Below are 22,991 nucleotides of genomic sequence, written 5' to 3' on the forward strand. Positions count from 1 at the left end.
GCAAACAACTCAAACACATAATGCCTCCGGCCACTGCAGAGGCAAGTAAGAGAAAAAACAATGAGACACAAAAAGAAAAAAAGAAAAGCATCACACCACAAAGAGAACCTTTTAGAAAAGAAAGAAAACAGACATATATGAATCAAAATGATAATTTAAAGACATTTCAAAAAATAACCAGCTGGAATTGAATGAAAACATTCAGCAGGGAGAGAAACAATAATAAGAATTCAATAGACAACAGTAAGGCCAATAGAAGAAAAAAATGTATTGTCTTTGTAGAACTACTTACATCTGTTAAATAGATCTCTCATTCCCTGCCATTGCTTGAATCTGCCAATTTATTCTTTGGATAAACATTAGCATGTTTTTTCTAGACATGCTGGACCCGTGTTAGCAGAATATGAGTAATCACTACTGCTGTTTACGGGAGATATTACACACCAAAAACCCATTAACCAAACGGCTCCCACATAAATGCCTGTGCTCCACTAAGAGTCGGCTGATTTCAGAAAGTCTGGAAAGGGCAGGACTACAGAGAATCCATCTGACCTGTCCTATTGATTGTCACAAAGCATGTTTGCCCACATCAGGTTTCAAAGCTAAACTCTAGGCTAAGACCGTCACCTCATGCACCCCTTAGCAGCAGTAATTGCAGAGCTTTACACTTCAGGCAACTAAGGCTTTCCAGCCCCAGCCCTGCTCCCATTGCTTGTATTGGTGAACAGGCTTGCCAACTTGCTATGTCACCATGGGATCTTAGAGAGTGAGGTGTTGCTTGTCCTATATCAACCCTCTCCAGCCCTACCTACCTCTCATTTCAGGAAACAGAGGAAGTGCAGAGCAGACAGACAGTAAGCAAGCGTGCGTGCATACGATAAGGGGAATGTGAGTTCTGCATGTGAGACCTTGTTTTTGTCTTTCAGAGCTCTGGCATGTTTGCCTGCAAATGAGAGGCATGGTATGTCAGATACAAGTAAAACTGCATGGAGATAGACAGAGAAAGAGACTTAAAAGCACGCCGCCGCCGCCGCCAAAGGTGTGCGCCTGTGTGTGAATGATAGAACGCTTGTGTCACCCATCGTCTTTCTGCTCACGGCTGCGGTTAATTATTCACCAGGGTTGTGCTGCAGAGATGAACTGAGGGGCTTTGGGATAAAGGCATTGGAGGAGGAAGATGAAATTATAAAATCCTAATGACGGAACTCCGGCTGAATGGTAATTTCTTAAATTGATTTTGAAGAGGTGCCCAGACAGAACTGGCATGGAGAGACATTGAGATGGAGCGAGGGAGAGGATTCCTTCCTCGCTCTCCTTGTTTCACTCTCTCTCTGGACATGTTCCAGCCCTCTTCACCTCTGGCCTCAGCCGCCTTTTTATCCCGTACTTAAGTTTCATCGCCACACATCTGTCCTTTTGTTTCAATCTCTCCTACTTAACCTCAACTTCTCACCTTCATTTACACAATCTGTTCACATATCTCTACGATGGGATCATCTTATAAACTATTATCTCATTTTACTCTTCACTCATATATATGCAGGACCCCAAATTGCAGGTCCCAGTCATCTTTGAGGTGAACTGGAGTCTAAATTCTTTGGACTGAGAATGCAAACCGAACCTAAATGAGCATCAATGGATTTCGGTAAGGAAATGGAAGTTGACATCTCATGGTTAATGGAGTAAATCCAAGGACAAATCTGTAGTGATCTGTAGTCATATATTAAATTATACTTTTTCAAGGTTTTAGTGGTCTGAAGAGAGAGAGACAAAACACCCCTGTGTATTGCATTTGCAGTATTATACCATGTTTATTTACATTTTTGCATTTTTCCACATGTTCGCTGTTTAGAGGAAATGTTATCGATAAAAACAGCATAAATATCCACATAAACAATATCAAAGATATTCACTGTCAAACTGAGGGCTCTTGCACCTTATCTGTGCGAACCGTTATTAGTCATTATAACTTTGGAGGGTCTGTAGTTGACATTGACCAAATACAAAGTAAATAAAATCCCCAGGAGAAATTTCAAAAAGTATAACCCCTGAAAATGTCAAAAATGGCATCAAAATGTTCTCTTCAAATCAAACTTCCTTTGGGGTTTAGGTCATGGAGGCTTTTTTGTCTGTTTTCTGCTATGTGTGTACCAAATTTCAAACACAGCTCCCGTTTACGTACATTTCCTGTACTTTCAAGAGCGTATACGTCCTTCTAAAGGCTGCAAATAATCCTAATAACAAACTGGACAGACATAATAGAGCCTTTACACTGTCAGCACTCGGGCCTAAATAAAGAATATTTCAACTAGAATAAAATTCTTTTGCATTTTTTATCAATAAATAAATACCAGATGAACTTTCTAATAAAAAAAACATTGGAATGGACAAATGGACTATGCACTATTTAGTCTTATTCACTGGTCTGCAGCATCTGGAATCCCACAGTTCAGCTCCTGATTAGAATAAGCTTCCTACTGCTATACTGGCATTAATGAGAGCCTACTTACATTCATTAATGTGTCTGCCTGTCTGAAGTTACTGGTTCTTGGAAAAACAAAGTGGTCCATGAGCTTAACTCATTACAGTGAAAAGAAATGCCAAGAAACAGCTAAGGGAAACTATTACATGCAAACAGCATCCTAACATTTCTAAAAAGGTATGCTAATGTTAACCCAACACTGCTTAATGTAGTATAAGTGAAGTGGATTTAATGTGCTTTCAGTTGGACATCTTTTGTGTGCCCGTCAGAAGAAATTAGCCACCTCCAGAATTAATGACGGCACTCCATATAAAGTCTATATCATGGGTGCGAAAGCCTGAACCAGCCTGCCAAAGGTTTCAATCCTGCCGACTGGATGGCTTTGTACAAGAAAGAAAGAGGGCATAATTTTTTTCCCCTTTTTTTCCCAGTCTTAATGCAGCATTGTGTTGCATTAAGTATGGATCACCTCGTGAGAGTGAGAAACTGTTAATTTCATAGGAGCCACAGGTCTGAATCATCATCAGTTTTACAGCCTTCCTACTGTCAAAGACATTACCCACGGCCTGCCATCAGCTCGCAAGTAAGATGGTTTAAGCCAAAGAGCCGTGACGGCATGTTTTTGATTTACCACGCTAGCATTTCTTTGTAATGACACTAGACTGGCTGAATGTGGAAAAAACATTTGTAGAGTATAGCTGTACTTTTTCATAAGAAAAGAAAACAAGTTATTAAAATAATTCATTATGCATTGGCTTCACCGGTTGGGCCCACTTGAAATCAAATTGAACTATTTGTGGTCCATGAGGTAAATGACTTTGACATCCCGAGTCTATATGACGACTAAAGAAATACTGCCTCTTTTTTGCCATCTCTTGTCAAGCTAAACCAAACAGTAAACAGGATTTCAGTGAACATGTAGGCCAAATGAATCATCTTGTGAAAGGTGTTGCCGCTCTGTAGTAGAGAGGAAGTGTTGTTGCGGTAATGCTGATTCTAGGCTGAGCAGGGCAAAGAGAAAGAGTCCCGCTCTGCTCAAGTGAATTATATCGTCAACAGGATACACTGAGGAAAGTGCATCAATTGAATCAGTGCGGAGCACTGAAAAAGAGTATTTTCCACTACCCTCGACAAACAAGAATAATACCTGTAGCCTTCGTAACATCAACAAGGACAAGGGTTTCCAAATTTTTGATAACTGAGTACCAGTTAAGGGAGACAACGTATGATTAAGCTTCACACAGGAAAAATTCCCTCTTCAAACAATTTTTAGTTGGTGTTTGTTCAGAGGATGGTCCTTTATTTGGACTTTTTTCTTTTGACTTTTAGGGGGGTTTTTTGTTGTTGTTGTTTTTTTAAGAAACCAGCTAAATTCCTACATCCTCTGCCTCCTGTTTTTTTCAGTTTACAAAAAGGCTCTCAGATGGACAGAACAAAAGAGTTGCAATTAAAAAGAAATGGTGCCATGGTCTCGTTCTGCAGTGCTATGTCACTGTGGAACTCCAGATGGATAAAATGTACAGTAGTGCATTTCAGCCAGACATTAAAGCACCATATGAGGGAACGATCATCTCTTATCACACCTGACAATCATCGACTCATCGAATAACAAACCGAAAGAAATGATGATGTATGTACAGTGGCCCTGAGAGGCCAAACGGACTGCAACTTAAGAAAACACCAGCAATAAGAAAAACGTTGCAAAAGCACACAAAACACAACGGAAATAGGAAAAAAGAAAACAGAAATAGGAAAAAACAGATTTCCGAAAGCACAAGGGAAGTGTTTCTGGGGAGACAATAACCCGACGGACCAGTTGCAGGAACCAAAATATGCTAAGAATTGCGCTGGGAGACACTTAAAAGAAGTGGAGGATCTATCGGGTTTGTGAGGAAAGAAAAGATGAGAGGTAAGTGTGTTAGCCTAACTATTAGCCTAAAAATCCGTCATTAGTATTATATGAATCATGATAAAATAGGCCTATGTTTTTGGTTCTTGCAACTGGTCCATCGGGTTATTGTCTCCCCAGAAACACCTCCCTTGTGTTTTCTCCTATTTCTGTTTTCTTTTTTCCGATTTCCGTTGTCGTTTTTCCGATTTCCGTTGTGTTTTGTGTGCTTTTGCAGCGTTTTTCTTATTGCTGGTGTTTTCTTAAGTTGCACTCCATTTGGCCTCTCAGGGCCACCGTATGTATGTCATAAAAATAGAGATTGTCGAAGTTCTGCGTCAATAACAGGTCAACATACAGAAAACACTTACAGAATAAACTAAACCCTAAACATTAGATACAGTCTAGTGAATATAACCAATAACCATTATAAGAAAAATGACCAAATGTCTTATTCTGTGCCACTGTGTACGATTGCCCACATAAATAAACTGATTACCCCAGGACCTCTGATAAGGAATACAAGACATCTCACTAAAGACAGATGAAATACTGAAATAACGAGAAACACAACAATTGCTCTTTTAATCCTGCAGGATACACTGTTTGATGATATATCCAACAGGCCTTGCTTTGAAGAAGCCTCCCCTCTCTATCGTTGCCTCACTTCAATACCCCTGAACCATACATGGCAAAGACTATGTCCAGCAGAATGGCAAAACTTAGCTATGTGAGATCCCTCGTTATTATTTCTAATGCTTCTCTTGTTTTCTCAAATCTCTAATAGTCTTCTCTGCATAACAAAATCAACATGTTATTAACTCAACTACATACTGCATGTGGCCCTGTATGAGATTCTTTGAAGGTTTTTTGGGCTGTGTGATAAATGTTCCTCTTTAATCGTGGCATCATAGTTCACACAGTTCAAACGTGGAACATTTCCAAGGGAAAGATGACTTGAAAAATGGGACTTTACAAATTTATCTCTGAAATTACTCGATTGCTTTGAAGCGAATAATGGAGAATTAACAAACTCTTTGACAAAAGTAGGGCCAGTAGACAGTATGTGCCAGTGTTTTATATAACAACATTTTAAAGAGACTGGAGGATGGGTGAATAAATAGAGGTCACAACTAGAATTTTTTATGAGTAGGGGGATTGAATGCTGAGAGTTTATTTCTGTCCATTTGCATGACCTTAGATAGACTCATGTTTAAAATCCTTTGATCATATTTATTTTTCTGAGAAACAGCAACACAAATCATCAGATTTTTCTAAAACCCTTCCTCAGAGAACAAAGTATTTTTATCTGCGGTAGTTGACTGCAAGATAAAAACCTTTTCTTAAACTATGTGGATGATAACTTGAGGACAAAATAATTTGTATTAGAAACGCCGAGCAAAGCCACACGATGATTTCTTTCTCATTTATGTAATATTAGAAATAACAGGCTCTGCATATGTTTATGTTTAAACCTTTTGAGTTGGGCCACGTCTGCCTTTTTGTTTAGGTTACCACCTTCAGCCCTCGTGTTACAAGCTCAGCTGAGCAAAGAGTATCTCAGGCAAAGCTCATATTTAGTCATTAATCCTCACGTGTCACTCGCTGAACAAATCCAAAGCAATGTTTGAACATATGAAAAGCAGCATTCCTCTTGTCAAATACAGTTGTGCTTCTCACAGAGAATTTCAGTGTTGAACTGAATAGTGGCAATATAATGGGACTTTTTTTAAAAATTAAATCAAAATACCCTTTTAAGCCAAATTTTTACGTTTTTATAAATAATCACTATTTATAGGAGTTTATCTAGGAATTTTGATATGATTGCCCAGGATAGTGGCATCATTAGCATGTTATACCAAGTTTCACTAGTTTTTTTCCTGTTTAATCCCATATAAACAGTATATTGTAGTTAATGTTGTATCATTTTATTTTAGACTTGGCAGTATCCTCAAGGGTAAATAAATGCTCCTGTGCCTGACAGCCATGAGAAGAAACTAGAAAAATGTGGGAGGGTAAGGTAAATACACTCAGTGCTGCTCTCAGTCAATAGCTGCTGTTGAGTTACCATTGAGCAAAGCACTTAACCTCCAACTGAGCCAGCGCATTCGCTCAGTAGATCTGTATAGATGGATCTTCGGAAGCTAGGCTTACTTGAATTAAAAAGACATTTTACATCCTTACCTCCACTTTTACAGTTTACCACCACCCTGTGCAAGCACAGCACATTCACACCTGAGCACACACGCGGTGACATACAAACACACATCGTTCTGATCCTTCCTCTAGTTCTGTCAGCCCCCTGAGGCGTTTCACCCTCTCGTTCCTGTCTCCATTCTTCCTCATCCTCAGTGACACCGCACCGTCCTGACCAGGCCTGTCACCCTGTTATCCGTGCAGCGGGCTGCAGAGGAGAACGAAAGGCACTGTGATTGACAGAGATAAGGCCTCTAATTAAGGCAGTGATTGGGGGCTCTGGAGGGGGCTTAGCTTCCTGGCAGGCAGAGGAGAGGAGACGTATCCAGGGCGCCCAGCCCCTCTGCAATTAGACACACATCTGCTATCAGCGATCAGCTCGCTGTCCCTAGAAAAGGGAGACTTTCTGGAGCACATTGCCTGTCAATGTCATTCATTGTCCCTTTTCCTTCCCTTGTACAACCTGCTTCCACCACACCCGATAGACTGTGGAGATACTGATCATGGCACGCAGATGCGAACACAAACAGTACAGGAGAGTGCACTGAATATTCACAGAAAGTTTGAAGTTCTCATATAGGGACAAAAGCAGTAGCTAGGCAAATACCCATTCATGCATATACTTTACAGTTTATTGTGCACACATGTGTTCAGTCATCATGGATGAATACATTCAATCAAAGCTAAGATTCCTAAACGCCTCTTGTTTTAGGTCTTTTAAATCCTGCATATATAAATTCATGCAGACCTCATCAGAGGATGTGTTTGAGTAAATGGGATAAATCCACATAAAGGTGAATACACCCAGTTTTACTGTAGCCACAGACACAAATTTACCATACCATTAGCATGCACAACCCTGTCTCAGTGCTCTTACTGCAAGCTTTGGATTTACACTTTGAAAGCATGATCAGCCTGTGGAGATTTTACAGCCTGGGTGAAATGTCAGATCATCTAAGCACCAAGTTTTATGACTCTAATCTGGACAGCTGACACAGACACAGGGCCCACTAGCATGTTCGAAATGGAATAATAGTACATTATGACACACAAGAGCATACATCACGGGAGTTCTTTGCTGCAGGAGAGGGTTGTCGGATCGGGCCAATTTATGAACCGATATGTCTACAGCCTAATTCCAAATATGAGGGAGCCGTCATTTGAATAATCTACACCGAGAGAGCGGGAGGCTAAGAGATATTTAACATGATGAATACGCCTGAGCTGTACAACTTGTGCTATCTGCTGAAGTCTTAAATCTAGACTCCTCGCCAGGGGGAGCGGGGTGAGAATATGGATGGAGCAAGCTTAAGTCAGTCTACGGCTTTCACAAAGAGAAAGGAGGAGAAAGGCCACACACTTGAATTGAAGAAACTTCAGGAGAGAGACACAGGGGGCCAGTTACGCATAGTCACCAACTAAAGAGATTTCTCAACAGAGACGTCTGCTGAAAAGGCAAATTAGTCTAGGACCAGGCATAATCCTTGTCTGTGAAACTGGCCACGAGTGTTTTCTCTACAGGGAACCAGGTCTTTATTATAGCCTTGCTCTTCAATATTGCACCCCAGACTGCCAGGAGACAGGTCGCCTCTGCAACAAAGGAATTTTGCTTTGACATGCTCTGTTAAACACACCGGTTGGCTCCTCTCATCTGTGCATGACTGTTTTAAGTCATTAAAAAAAGTTACTGCAGGTTGTGTAGGTTCAGTTGTGATCCCAAGCAACTGTTCTTGGTGTCTTGGAATGTACTGTTAACATGAAGAAAGCAAACTTAGCACTGAATTAAAGACGCATTGCAAGGTGTGCACCGCGAATGCTCAATATAATTGGGAGCACAAGAAAGTCCGTTGGCTCTGTGAGAAGAGAGTAAGGGAGAGATGGAGCCCCTCAGCGCAGGTCAAACAGGTTCTGTGAAATAAGAAAGAAATCAGGACAAGGGAGATGAAGAGGCAGAGAGGGAGCATAGTGAAGGAGGGGAGGAATCTGTGAGCTCGCTCAAGGAGAGAAATGGGAGAATTGGAGCATTTTCCCCTTGTGGATACTCGACGTTTATGACCAGACAGACAGAGACAAAAAAGAGAGAAAAATATATAAGTGCATTCTTTATACCTGTGTTTAGCCCTTGCGTGGCTAAATCCTTCTTCTAATGTTAACTAGTTAAATTTTTGTCCTGCCCATCAAGTCCAGCTGTCAGTCAAGACAGAATTGACCTGTTTTGCATAAAAAACTCAACATAGATCTGACACAATCGTTTAGAAATACACAGCTCCTTGGCACTTTTCAACTTTTCCTTGAATGTCTGATTTAGCATCACAGATCATATTTAAACAAAGGCACGGTTTGGTAAGCTTTTCTGGTTTTAAAACTTTGAGTTAAGCATCATGGTTCTCATAATGCTATATTTTTAGAGCCAGAAGTGACTACAATTAGCAATAATTATAGTGATCAGCTAATGCTAGCAATGTTGATTAGTAAGCATCCATCAGTTGTAGTGGTGCATCTGCTAATTAGTGTTAAATAGCATACAAATACAATGGTAGCATTTCAGTCACCATAACTGGAGCACAGATGGCTTGGATGGCTGTAGAGCTAACTGCAAAGCGTGTCATATTACTTGTTAGATAAGTACATTGAAAATTCTCCAAAAGCACCAACACCACAACCATGGCAGAGAGCTCCAGGTCGACATCTCAAAGTTCAGCCAGTTGTGAGTTGTTGGTTGTGAATAAGGTGCGGCTGTAGACAGTAGCATTGGCACAACTTTTGCTTTAAATTATTCTTTATTTACTCCCGTTCTTATCCATCATCAACTGACAAACCTGATAGCTTTAGATATAGAAATAAAATCTAATCTTAACGTGAGCTGTAGGTTGATTGGAAACAAAAAAAAGAAGAAATAACCTTTTTATTTTATGAATACTGATTTTGCTCCTAAAGCAAAATCTTTAGGAACAAAATTATGCTACTGCTGTATTGTAAGGTCCGCAAGTCTTATTTATTTATTCAGTAGGTTTTTAAACTATATCCTCCATAATGTATGCATGTAAACTGGACATAAATATATTTAAAATATGTTTTCTGGCTGTACCAACATGCCTTCGTTGCATTTAGCTTCTCTGTCTAAGGTGATCCAATTATTCCACAATATAGTGGCACACAAAACCCTTTGCTTCAGCATTTGCAGCATTACAGTCCGAAAGTGCCTTACTGCTGCATGCAAACTGAATATATCAGCTCTATGAAAGTCTCATTATTATAGCTGAGGAGCTCATGCATGTTCTGTTGTTAGCAGGCACTTTGGTGCTGCCTTCTTCTAGCTTCTGCTCTTTTTCTCTTGTCAAGATGCATTTTATGTCTCTAGCATTTTTGTGTTGTGATAATTTAAAGCATTTCTTGTGATACACCGAGGCGCCGGAGTCTGATAGAATCTGTGAATGTGAGGCAGAGTGAAGGCTGAGTATTTATGAATGGCCTTTAACAGCAGGGGAGAGATGAACTGCTGGATTTTCCCTGCTCTTGTTTCTTCGCCTGCTCTCTCCTTCTCTCCTTCTCCCACCGCGAGTCAGTGCGTGCCGTCCTATTGTGCACAACATTCAGGCTTAGTGTGAAAATCAGCAGATGGGTAATTTTGTTTGTATGATTAGTGAGGACGCGTGGGTGTGTGTGTTTCTGTCTGTGTATGAAGAAAGAGAGCGGGCGAGAGAGAGCTAAGGAGCAGGGAATAATTTATGACCGCTGTACCCTATAATTAGCAAAAACTAAATTGCGTGTCAATGTAGGAGGCTGTTAAATAGGGCTCGGCTTCTGTCAGAGGACATTACAAACCTCAAAAAGAACTGCAGTAGCAAACGACACTGTTTCCACTGACTACTGCTCTAAGCTCAAAAAAAAAAGATGTCTGAAATAGGAGCCTATGGCCTGAATAGTTTTAGACCCAGTTTGGCGAGACCAAACTGCCAATAACTTTCTGATGAATTGCTAATTCTGATTACTTTTTTGCCTTTAATCTGTTAATAAAGGCAGAAGGCACAGCCCAAAGGCGGAATCAATTGGAAAACACGGAGAATATTCTGGAGAAAAAAACACCAATTGACGTTTTTTAATTCTTCCTCTATACACTCTGTTGCCTATGAAGGTGCAGGCTTGCCTGAGGTGTGTGTGTGTGTGTGTGTGTGTGTGGTATGCATCAGCATAGCATTTCCACAGATTGAGGCTGTTCACGTCTGAAAGGGCTGACAGCAGTTGGCTGATTGATCAGATTGACTTTTTAGCTTGCAACAGCACCACCTCCCACCCACCCGGCTTCGTCTGAGACCTTGAGTTAGGATGGGACAATATTTTTTCGCACTGTTCAAATTGATTCACAAGGCAGTGTTCACAATAGAGGTCAAGCAGCATAAGATGTAATATCTAAATCAAACCTGAATTGATTTGTGTAATTCTTTTGTCTTGCTGCTCAGCGGTTCAAGAATGGGATTGTTTTGGTTCAAAAACGTCAATGCTGCCTAGGTAAAGATATATCTTAGTACAGAAAATGAAAATGGCCATGATAATAAATGTAAACCTGACACAACTGATCAGTGTTGTTGTCCACACAGTGCAGTTAAAACATTTCTTATTAAAGTAAAGCAGCTTTAGAAATTCAGTTAAATCATGAAATACAGAGATTGTATCTTAAAATTAAGAAATATGTAGATGACTGAAATAATTTAACTGAGTTTAGTTTTATTTATATTTTATTAGCACCAAATCACCACAACATTCACCTCAAAACCCCAACAATAGGATGATCCCCTTTCAACAAGCACTTGGTGACAGTGGGAAGGAAAAACTTCCTTTTAACAGGAAGACACCACCGGCAGGCTCAGGGAGGGGCAGCCATCTGGCCATAACCAGTTGGGGGAGAGGGGAGGGAAGGCAGGACAAGACGAACTGTGAAGAGAGAACAGAGTAATAACAACTAGTGACTGAATGCAAAGCGGTGTGAAAACACATAGAAATGTTCAGCATTTCATGGCAACCCCCCAGTAGCCTAGACCTATTGGGGCATAACTAAGGGAGTCTTCAGGTTCACCTGATCCAGCCCTAACTATCAGGAAGGACACAAATGCAGGACTCAGAGACAATGGAATGAAATAAGGAAGGCAGCTTTATTGCTGTAGCTTGAAAGCGCAACAAAAAACAAAGATACAAAAAAACCCCCAAACTAATACGAGGTGGAAAATAGAGCAGAGAGACTAAGGAACAGATAACTCAGGAACACATAGGATGAGGAGATAACACAACAAGAAGAGGAAGACAGAGGACTTAAATACACAGGATAACGAGAGGATGGGAGGGAACACAGCTGGAACTAATACAGACTAACAGGACATGGGAAGCAAACAACAGGGGAGGCATGGAAACAGAAACCTAAAAAATAGATGACAAAACTAAGATCAGAAAAAAACTAATATTACAAAACTCAGATACAAAACTAAAAGAACCAGAATCACAACTGTTCTGTATGTACTACAACAAAATCCAAAGTATTGCACCACAGAGTATTTTTCTGACCCTTGATGCACAACATCATAACGTTTTTTATCACTCTATATTGTATTATGACTTATTATCAGCTCCTGGTTGTTGAGCCAGGAAACAGCCACAGACCCTTTAGCATTCACTGGCATCCTGATGTCCTAAGACAGAAGGCTGACAATGATTAAGGTGCCTGAGCCTTGGCCAGCTGAGCCCCCCCGGGTGGTTGTATTTTCCCTCTTGATAAAGCGAGGCCATCGAATTAAAACAACTCCACAAGTCATCACTTGCAGTCTGATATAACTTTCAGGCTTTTTATGAAAGTTTCTCTCTTCGTTCCACAGCTTAATTGTCACGTAATTATTACCTCAGATTGAAAACGCTTGTCTTAATAGCGCCTCTGCATTGTTTATGAGCATTGTTTGAAAAGCGTGACATACCAGAAGTTTATTAGTGTGCCCCATCTGTTTGCCGGGCTCTGCATGTACATGAGACAACCTGATGTTCATGTCACTCTTTGATGCCTTTCTTCTGATCTCCATAATTAATTTAAAGATGCCTGCATTAAGTAAAACAGAATATGCTATTTAAATAGATGTCACTGTTGCTTGACAAAGCTTCTGCAGAAACATGGTGGTGCACCAGTTCAAATTGTTAAATTAATTGCTCCCTTTAAATTGCATTAATGGTGTAATTAATCAGTTTTATGAATTCCATAATATTGCACCTGCTATAATAATCAATTTTAGATTTGACATGATTATTTTCTAAGCAAATAATAGAATGCTTGTCCGCTAATGGTTTCTCATTGACTCTAAGGCCTTCCATCACAAAGCACTATGTCTGGCGGTAATGAAACATTTAGCTGTGATTGTGGATAGGGATTCACCATTTTTTTAAAGTTAATAAAGCCAATTTAAATTAAAAAGCCAGGTCTTCTTGCTTTCTAAGAACACTCATAGGCAGTCAGTATCTTTTTTTGTAACTCTTCTTTAACAGAAATATTTAAGTTTGTGGTGTTAACCTTATGACTTTCACACCAGGTTAGAGGAGCTTCTTTCCCTCTAATTCAAGTAATTTTCAAAATAAACTGCCACGAGATGCTGTCATGTAAAAACAAAGTATAAAAATATAAAACAAGTGAGAATTAATTGCTCTACCTTTATGCCTTTTTTTAAAATCTTCGAACACATTTTACATGTTTGGGTTGTTCTCCAAAACTCTAATTGGCGGTGTGATTACCACGCCACTGAATTGAGTTACTTTGTGTACTTCAAACAAAGGGGACTGATCTGAGCTGTTATGTTGGAGTCGGTGCTAATAAATGTTTAGCAGCAGTTTCTTTTGCTGAAATGATTGCAATGGCAAAAATAGAGAGCACCAATCGAGTCTATACACAAACTGGCAGAGCTTTGAAAACGAGGAAATAGCAGATGGCTACGGCGGCAGATTACCGACTATTGCGTTAGCATTATGAGGAAGCCAGAAGCCGCAATTACATCCCATTACACGTTAAATTTTATTTCACAGAAGAAATATCTTTGAACAAGTCAGTATGTTGTGTTTATATTGATTTTCATGATTGCATGCCATATTGCTACCAAGCACAGGACAGTTGTTGCAGTTTGCATGGTGATGATGTTTACAGAGAGAAGCGCATCTGGCTTAGGATTGGACCCTCTGCTCGAGACTCCCAGGGCTAGACAGACAGGTCATAAAGTCACATGATTTTCAGTGTGGCTGTTTAAACTGAAATGACATTGCAAGACATAGGATCTGTGTTTGGATCGCATATGGAATCAGCCCAAATCAGAACTGGAAGAGAAAAATCTGATTGCATGGGATTTGTGTTGTCTCCACTGCACTAAAAACAGATCTGAGTCACATATGAGAGAGGGAGAAAAAAAAATTCACTTTGTGCCATTTCTCCCTGCAGTCTGGACATCAAACAGCGTGCACAGACCCTGCTGGTGTTAGATGAGTAAAACACTGAGTCACTGTGGATGCCAGAAGATCCTTAATTCAAGCAGTCAGTGTTTGTCAATGTTTGCATCCTGGTTTACACTGTTTAGCAAATAGTCCATCCATCCATGCTCTGACCACTTCTCTGACTAGAGTAGCAGAAGGGCCTGAGCCTAACCCAGCTGACTTTGGGCCACAGAAGGCTCGCCCCCCGGACAGATCAACAGTACATCAAAGGAAGCAAGCAGTCAGTGTGCATGTGCACGGATTCTGTCAGTTGGTTGGTTTTTTATAGCTAAATTCAGCATTAATCTTACTGGACACGTACGCACTTAGAGGCATTGGATAGTGCGGCAGTTAAGGCCTTTTTTATTCACCATTCACAGTCTCTGTATGTGAGAAAACTGAAATATAAATAATTTTGCATTATCACTGATCATGTCTTGTGGTCCACGATTGTAACTCTTGCAACAGTAAATAATGAGTAATGTAATGAAGCTGGAGATGTTAGCAGAAAGTTGTAGGCTGGACAAAGTTTTATTGTGAAACACTGTATGCCCATAGCACACCTACATTCTGGAAATTCAACTAAAGTAACGCACAGCAAATATAACTTCAATTTCATTTTTAATTCAATTTTGTTTATATAGTGCCAAATCACAACAACAGTTGCCTCAATGCCTTTATATTTTAAGGTAAAGACCCTACAATAATACAAAGAAAACAGAGAAAACCCCAACAACCATATGACTCCTATGAGCAAGCGCTTTGGCGACAGTGGGAAGGAAAAACTGCCTTTTAAAAAAAAGAAACCTCCAGCAGAACCAGGCTGAGGGAGGTGCGGCCATTTCCCGCGAACGGTTGGGGTGAGAGAAGGAAGACAGGACTAAACACATGCTGTTAAGATAGCCAGAGACTAATAATAAGTAATGATTAAATGCAGAGAGGTGTATAGACACATAGTGAGTGAAGACTAAACACTCAGTCCATTATGGGAATCTCCCAGCAGCCTAGACCTATTTCAGCCTAACTAAGGGAGGATTCCGGGTCACCTGATCCAGCCCAACTATTTGGTTTAGCAAAAAGGAAAGTTCCTTCCTGTAGTGAGTGATTTTTAAAAAAAAATAAATAAATAAAGGTTTATCTGGCATTGCTGTGTTAGTGTTTGTTCTTCAACATCACACTGATCAAACAAACACAATTGTACCTGACCAGTCAGGCTGTTGGGGCACCACAGCTGAAGAAAAAGTACTAAACTAAGCTTCACTTATTAGAAGTAGTACAAAGAAGGAGGAAGTCTGTGCAGGTGGATGAATGGGCCAAACATTTTATTACTTTTAGACTTACCTTGTGCTTTTTGTTAGGGGTATTTTTAGTTTCAGGTTTTGGAAGAGATTATTGATGCTAACCACTTCGTCGAAGGTTTTTAGGCAGAAAGCTCTTTTTTTGTTTTTTGTTTTTATATGGCCATAACATTACAAGTTATTTAGTCACTTTAAGTGAGGGAGTTTTTCCTCAAGTTCTCACTGAATCATATAACATAAGCAAAATCACCTGTGTGGATCTGCATGGCTTATTACATATTAGTGTAATATGATTAAACTTCATATGGCCATCCAGTAATGTTGGTAGATGGTTCATTTTTTGTCTCATAAAGAATTAAATGAGAAATGGATATTGAGACGGATTCACCAAAATAGGTGAAATGTATGTATGTCTTTGTATCTCTTACGCACCTGTGTCTTCTAAGCTGGCTAGCTGGCTACTCGTGGGCATGTCTTGCAGAGTTACCTGAATTTCATTCAGACTTGAAATATCTGTGAATCCCAGAGCTTCTGGACAGATTACAGATAACACAGTTGAACTCTGGGCAGTTTGTTAATAATAACAGCTCTTCCTCCCATGCCTTTGAAATGAAGGTAGATCAAAGCTGGTCCTCCTGTGCTTCTCAGGGAGTTCAGCTGTAACTCAGCAGGGGAGCCGCCAGGGCTGTAGCCGGCACTATCTTTCCTGCCATCGCACTTTCTAATGTTTGTGGTCAGCATCTGTCCGTCTTCAGTTTTAGAGGGATTAACACTTGTTAGGAAGCTTTTAAAGCACTTAACGGAGGCTAATACGGTGGCCTTGAGTTGCAAACAACAACAAACCACAACAAAACTAAAAACACAGCATTTCAGGGAACACAGTACACAACATTTCACTTTGTGGAAAAGGTTGTGACTGCATTTTTTTTATTTTTAGGCATACAAGTTCTCGCCAACGCCGTCTCTCCTCTCCTACTCTTCACCATCCCCCAGCGCACACACACACACACACACACACAAACACTGTGAATCAGACATAAACACAGTCAAAAGAGAGGAGAGAAACTATCACAAGGGTAATTGACAGCAAAGGCTTTCGCATCCAGATGAAGTGCAACAAGAGTGCATAAATGAGATAAATAACAAATGAAATGTTTAGGTTTATTTTAATTTACTGCTTTTTTTGCCTATTTGGAGGTCAATCTCTGGAGCGCTGGAACTATTGATCAGCAAGATCCCTGTGCACTTTAAGCTTGTCACTTTAAAACCACAGTCTTCTTTTATATTTCCAGGTAGCCTGCTGTTATAGTGGTTTGAAAGAGGGTTGAAGACGCCTTTGTGTGATTGTTAGTAATCTGCGTCACAGGAAATAACTACTTGCTTTTAGTACGCTGTCTGATACTTCAAAAGTTGCAGTATTTGCATTTTATGTGCTCTTACTTTCAGTTCTCAGCTGGAGGATGTGTAAAATGGACATTTCTGCTATGAGAATAGCATTTTGGAGTGCTGTGTACAGTCACTAGGGTACAATAAGTACTCACCATCTGAATATATTCTGAAGTAATTTTCCCAGCATTGTCGTAATTGCCTATGTCCAGTGTATGTGAAGGCTAAAAAGCTCCAGCTTCACAGTTGTATTATCCCATTAAAAATTGCACACTGCTGTGCAGAGTAATAACAACATGCCAAAAGCTGCAGCAGTCTCTTCACAATGAAACAACTAATAATCACTAGTAAACCTTAGTGAACAACAACCACGGGGAATGGGGAATGAAGACGAGCAGAATATAAGTCCATCCATTTAACAGACAAAAGCAGCCGCGGCAAACAGATTAAGTATTTCCGATTTTCTAAAGTTATAGTCAGTAAATATAAATTGCGTGAATCCTTCACTCACGCCACGCATAGGCACTTGTGAGCACTGAAGTCATGCCCAAACACACCTCGGTATAAAGCAGCTGCCAAGAAATTTGACACCTCTCAGTGTGTCGCACGGCAAACAATTGTCTAATCCTGAGTGAAATATTGTTTTCCATTTCATTATCATACAAAACAGGTGCAGCCTTCAGCAAACACCGTACCCATGAGACACATTCAAAGCTTTGCAACATTTTGTCAAATACCGCTTCAGACGTAATAGAAAGCGCATGAACAGAATCCGACAAAGATCCTCTTTCTCTGCCAAACAACTCCTCTTAAGGTAAATGATCTTATATTCCGTTTTAAAAAGCAATCATCCTTAAAACTGGGGACGTTTCTCACATCATCAATAGATTTTCTCCACTTACTTCACGGCAAATTATTTTTTAAGACTGAACGTTAAGATTAAATGACTTGTTGAAAGGGACAGTTTTTCCCTGTTTTCTTTCCTCCCCCCTCTAATCATGAATCCCTAGCTGCTAATATTTAAATCAGTTTCTTCTGCAAAAGATATCCGATTTAACTCCTAGCTCATTAGCAACACTTCAAATCCTCCCTGTATCACATCTCTTTTTGCTTTTTAGTCGATCACATGGAACAGCAACCCTTGCTCCCTTGTCTCATTCTCCCTCTCCTTGCTCTCTAGTTGCTCTTCCCCCTGAGGACAGCGCATGAAGGTGACTGGCCTTGCCCTTTTACCTACCAGCGCATACCTGTTTTATGCAAAGTAGTAGCAACAGCAGGTTGAGTGGGTGTTTAATTGAGATGGACAACAAAGTAAGCTTTACTGGTTACACTGGAGAGAACTATCAGGATTGTCACTTCCTACATTTTAGCCAGTAACATAATATAGGACCTGTGAGGGTTTGATGTCTTTGGGATGTCATTTTCTCCGTAAGTGGGATAAAAGCAAACAGAACGGAAGCATGACTGGAATGAAGCCACCTCCCTTAGGGTGGCCAGATTAGAAATTGCAACACTGAACACACGGGGAGGAATTGCAAAGCGTGGCAAAAGAGTACGCTGAAAAAGGGAGATGAGGGGGGGAAAGGGGGTTGGGTTATTGACACAAAGATTAAATGGATCTCCCTGTAAAACTGCTGGATGAAAATCACTTCTTTCCCTGGTTGATCACACACCCAAATGATCATTACTGAAATAAATATGAGAGCTTGGATCACATGGGTAAATCAATATGCTTGTTAGAGTCTTACATCAGAGAATTAAAAGCTAGAGGAGTGCGTAATAGTGTGTTACCATGGTAAAGCTTCAGTGCCATGCCACAGATGTTTGTCTGAGTCTGTGTGTTTTTGTGTGTGCGTGAAGAAGTGGGGTAATGATAATCACTGCGGTACTTTATGCCCTTTTGTGGCCCTCAATTTAAAAAATTAAAAGGGAGTCACACTATTGCTTAAAGGGACAATCCAATTATCAGCGCGAGAGGAAGTAAAAGTGCTTGAAGGTGTGCCTCTTCAATGTAAGGGGTTAAAAAAATAAGAAAAAACTTAATTATTCAGGAATCACTAATTGTTATTGCTTGGCTTTAGTTCCACAAAGCCCAAAGCTGGGGGATTGGTGTCCAGTATGGTGCTGCTTCAGTGACTGCCATTTGGGAATTTTGGAAAAGTGAGAGAAAATGAGGGGCTATATCTTTGGGATGAGGATGCGTTTCTTGGATTAAAACTGACAGCAGCATTAGAGGTGAAAGCACACTTGGGTATAAAGGTATATTTTGCAGGTCAATTCAAATGTCCTAAATCACCAGTATAACCAGCAATATTATTTTTGGAAGATCAAGTTTGAACAGAGAGCAGTAATGTTAAGACCCAGTGGATTTCTTTCATTTTGTTCTTTGAAAATAATGGAAAATGGGGTTCTCGTTGCCTGCAGACAGTGTATAAGCTTAAAATGCCATGTAAAACTGGCAGAACATTGCATTTTCACCTTAAATCTGTTTTTATATTATAAATGTAAAATAAATTGGATCACTTGCAGTAACTTCACTATGCACTTCAGAGACTTTTTAGTTTCTTTCTCCTCATTGTTTTAGTTTTCAGTTTTATGACCCACAACTTTAGTGTTTGTTTAATTAAATTTAACATTTACTTTGGCAGACAGCTTGGTGTATCCCGTGTGGTATAAAGCCTACTTGTTTCTGTTCTGCAAACAGGAAAAGACTATAGACTAAACTAACTACGTAATTTCATTCTATGCACTGTTCTGTATTAAGCACAATATGCTTAATTGGATGCACTTCTTCATTACACTCTATTCCACTTCCTGTCAGCTGCCAGTTGAAGACAGGTTACCATGGTTACCCACCCTCATTTGAGATGAACCAAGTAATGATTAACAAATTTCAAAGTAAAGTATATTATGCCTTGCAACATGAAACCAATTAAACTCTCAGAATGAAGAGTTATTCACATTAGAGCTCAGCTGCCTTGATCACAGTCCAGTAATATCCCACATTTCACTGTGGGATATTTATGCTGCCATAATGTCCAGTGCTGCTTTCCTATAAATATAATGGCCTTTGCACAGTATTGGTCACACATTAAGGTTTCTGACATATTAAAATATCCATATACTCATTAGTACATGACTAGGGAATTTTACAAGGAAAACTATTCTGCAGCCTCTAACACTACTCACACTGTTTCAAGGCCTTAAACTTCAAGGGTTTTGGTGTCACATGTTTGACAGACTGAGGCTAATTGAGAGGTGGGGTATAAGAGTACAAAGTTTAAAAGAAAAAAAAAGAAAAAGAAGCAGAAAGAAAGGAGTGAACATTTTTTTCCTGTGGAATACTTTTGCTCAGCTTACTTTTTCCTTTGTCTAAAAACTTAAAGTTTTATATGTTGCCAACATTTCATTTCATCTTAAATTAGATTGTATCTACTACTGTATATGCAATACACTAACAAACATGTTGGCAGGATTTTATAGTCTGACTTCTACTACAGAGCCTACTAACAATACAAGGTGGCAGGGAGGTGCAGAAGTCAGCCCTGTCAACTCACCACCTAGGGGCCCTGTTGTGTGGTGTTTTCATGTTCTCCTTCTGCCTGAGTGGGTTCGCTCCAGGTGCTGCTCCCACAGTCCAAAGACATGCATGTTAGTTTAACTGGCAAATTCTAAATTCACTGCTGGTGTGAATGTGAGTGTGAATGGTTATTTGTCACTCTGTGTTAGCCCTGCGAATGAGACTGCTGACCTCTCCTGGGTGTACCCTTCACCCTGTAACAGCTGGGATCAGCCCCAGCACCCTCAAGACCTTGCAAGTGGCAGAAAGCAGATGGATAAAGTTACGATGTTATTTGTTATTAACTTTCAAACTGTAATTTGAAATCATGTTCATACAAAGGTAAAAACTGAATCTCAGTCAGCTTGAGTTCTGCATGAAGATTTGGATCCGTGTCTCTGAGGTTTGATATGTTTGAGGTCTTCACTTATCGCCTGCGTGACTGAAATGTAAATTATCTCAGTGTATGACTCGTCTCACTCGCTGTACCTGCACTTACTCCCCAATCTCTCCGATCCGTGTGGTACCTACGGTAACATCTGCACCCACAGTACAATAGAAAAACAGTATCATCAAGCTTTTATTGACTTGGCACTTTTGCCATCTATATTGTGAAACACCAATTACTTCCACACATTTAAATTGCACTGAAATCAAATTTTCACCAATTTTAGTCACACTGAGTAAAAATAAATGCTGTATGCAGCATAAAATTTCCAGACCTACAATTTCTCCTTCCATAAATGATGTCTGTTAGCTCAGTTTCCTGTTGTAATGATCCAATTTCATTTTTATTATTTTTCAAGTATTATTAACCTCATTTTTATTAATTTTTTTGTCAATTTCTAACCAAAAATATTTAATGGTGAATATGGTTTTTTTTTAAATATTGAAGAAAAATGCCTTCTAAATTTCCAAGTACTGCAGTTTACCCTAATATCATGATACTGCAACCGTAATAGGAAAAAGTTTTATTGATGTTACACAAATCGGTTATTGTTTAACTTTGTTAAAGCTAAAGATGATAGAGAAGGGTGGCATGGTGGAGCAGTGGATAGCATTGTTGACTCACAGCAAGACGGTCCAGTCTTGGGCCTTTCTGTTTGATTTTCCATGTTCTGCATGGGTTCTCTCCAGCCATTCCAGCTTCCTCCCACACTCCAAAAACATGCATGGGGTTAGGTTAATAAATGATACTAAATTGGTTGTAGGTGTGAACGTGAGATGAATAGATGTTTATATATGTTAGCCCTGAGACAGACTGGCGACCTGTCGAGAGTGTATCCTGCCTCTCCACCCTGGATAGGTTCCAGCGCCTTGCGACACTGAAATAGATAATCGTTAGAAAATGCATGGATGCATGGATGACAAAAGACTAGACCTCAGAATTCGCTCTTAGAGAATGAAAATCTCTGCCAATCAGAGGAAATTAATCAACGATTGGCTCTTACTTCTGCCAGGACTTTGAAAACAGCACAGTAATGCAGTGTTTACATTTAATATGATCCCTGTCTGAACTGTACGCTATTAGGTTATAGAAGAAGTACAAGAATATCAGGTTAAGATGTTTGACGGTAATGACCATTTAAACTGCATCCTCTTTGGACGGTACCTCAAGTGTCTTGTGTCTTGCCTCACGTGTATACATTAGGCAACCAGTCATCTTCGCCCCCTGTGTCAGTGACTAAATGCTGGGTGGGATGTCAGAGGGCTGCTCTTCACTTTGATGATGATTCACTGTGGCATGGTGCCTTTGATCCTCTCCCCAGCTTTGTGAATAAAGAATACACTTTGATTGACGCTGCGCACATTATGGCCGTTTGAGAGTTGGCAGAGGAGAAAAAGACATGTCTGTCATGTTGAAAAGCCCCTTGTCTCTGCTGCTAAGGGCCAAGTTGGAGGAAAAACACTTTTGAGCTGCTTTCAACATCTAAACCTATACAATGCCTATTATTGGAGCCTATCCTGCACAGCAGCTATCTATCCTTTGTCATGTGCGGCATGTTTGATTCAATAGTGTTTGATCAACACCCACGGCTATTTAAAAGCAGAGACAGCCCAAATACAGATTGGGTTAGTTACAGTTATGGGCTGAAATGAACCTTCAGTGCTTATCACACACACACACAATGTGACATGGCAAAGTAGAATAAGGATCAGCCTTAATCAACCATAATGGGTGATAAAATGAGCTTAGCTACTGCTACAAATCACAGCCTTCTTCTTAGTTTCAGATCCTTCTCAGTATTCTAACCCAGTGCAACCTTATAAGCAATCACAAGCATATTATACAGGGATAACAAGAAAACAAGAGACTAGCGATATAAGAGCAGCTAGTAACGTACAAACCCAGTGTATTGTGTTTTGACTAATTGATGTCTCTGCTTTGAATTGCACAAAATAGATGGAAAAGGACTAAACCTGCCAAAAATGACAACAAAATGCAAAATAAATGTGTTTACAATTTGAATTCACCACCACAGCAATTCATTAGGAATAATAGAAATACACTGTAAATAATGTATCGCACAAGAGCTTAAGCCTCTGGTGGTTATAGAACATTAAGGAAATGCGTCCCTAAGAAATGTCACACAGAGTCTTCAGCGCAACTGGGGAAATCAAGCAGTCAGCTTTGAATGCAGCTGGGTTTGTTATTGGTCCCAGTAGGGAACGCGAGACACGTTTTAACATGTA

At 39.9% G+C, this 22,991-nt stretch overlaps 1 protein-coding gene across 2 annotated transcripts in view; it reads left to right on the forward strand.

The window, feature by feature from the left end:
- Positions 1 to 22,991, forward strand: part of tmem121ab (transmembrane protein 121Ab) — a 48,132-nt gene that overhangs the window by 16,473 nt on the left and 8,668 nt on the right. Inside the window, exon 2 of one of the 2 annotated variants that reach the window (XM_025899135.1) lies at positions 1,544 to 1,645. The exons of the other annotated variant lie outside the window; for it this stretch is intronic. The gene's annotated coding sequence lies outside the window, so the exon portion shown is untranslated. The remainder of the gene's footprint in view (positions 1 to 1,543; positions 1,646 to 22,991) is intronic. 2 annotated transcript variants of the gene reach the window in all.

This window comes from Oreochromis niloticus, linkage group LG15 (genome assembly GCF_001858045.2).
Source record: "Oreochromis niloticus isolate F11D_XX linkage group LG15, O_niloticus_UMD_NMBU, whole genome shotgun sequence".
Classification (NCBI taxonomy): Eukaryota; Metazoa; Chordata; class Actinopteri; order Cichliformes; family Cichlidae; genus Oreochromis; species Oreochromis niloticus.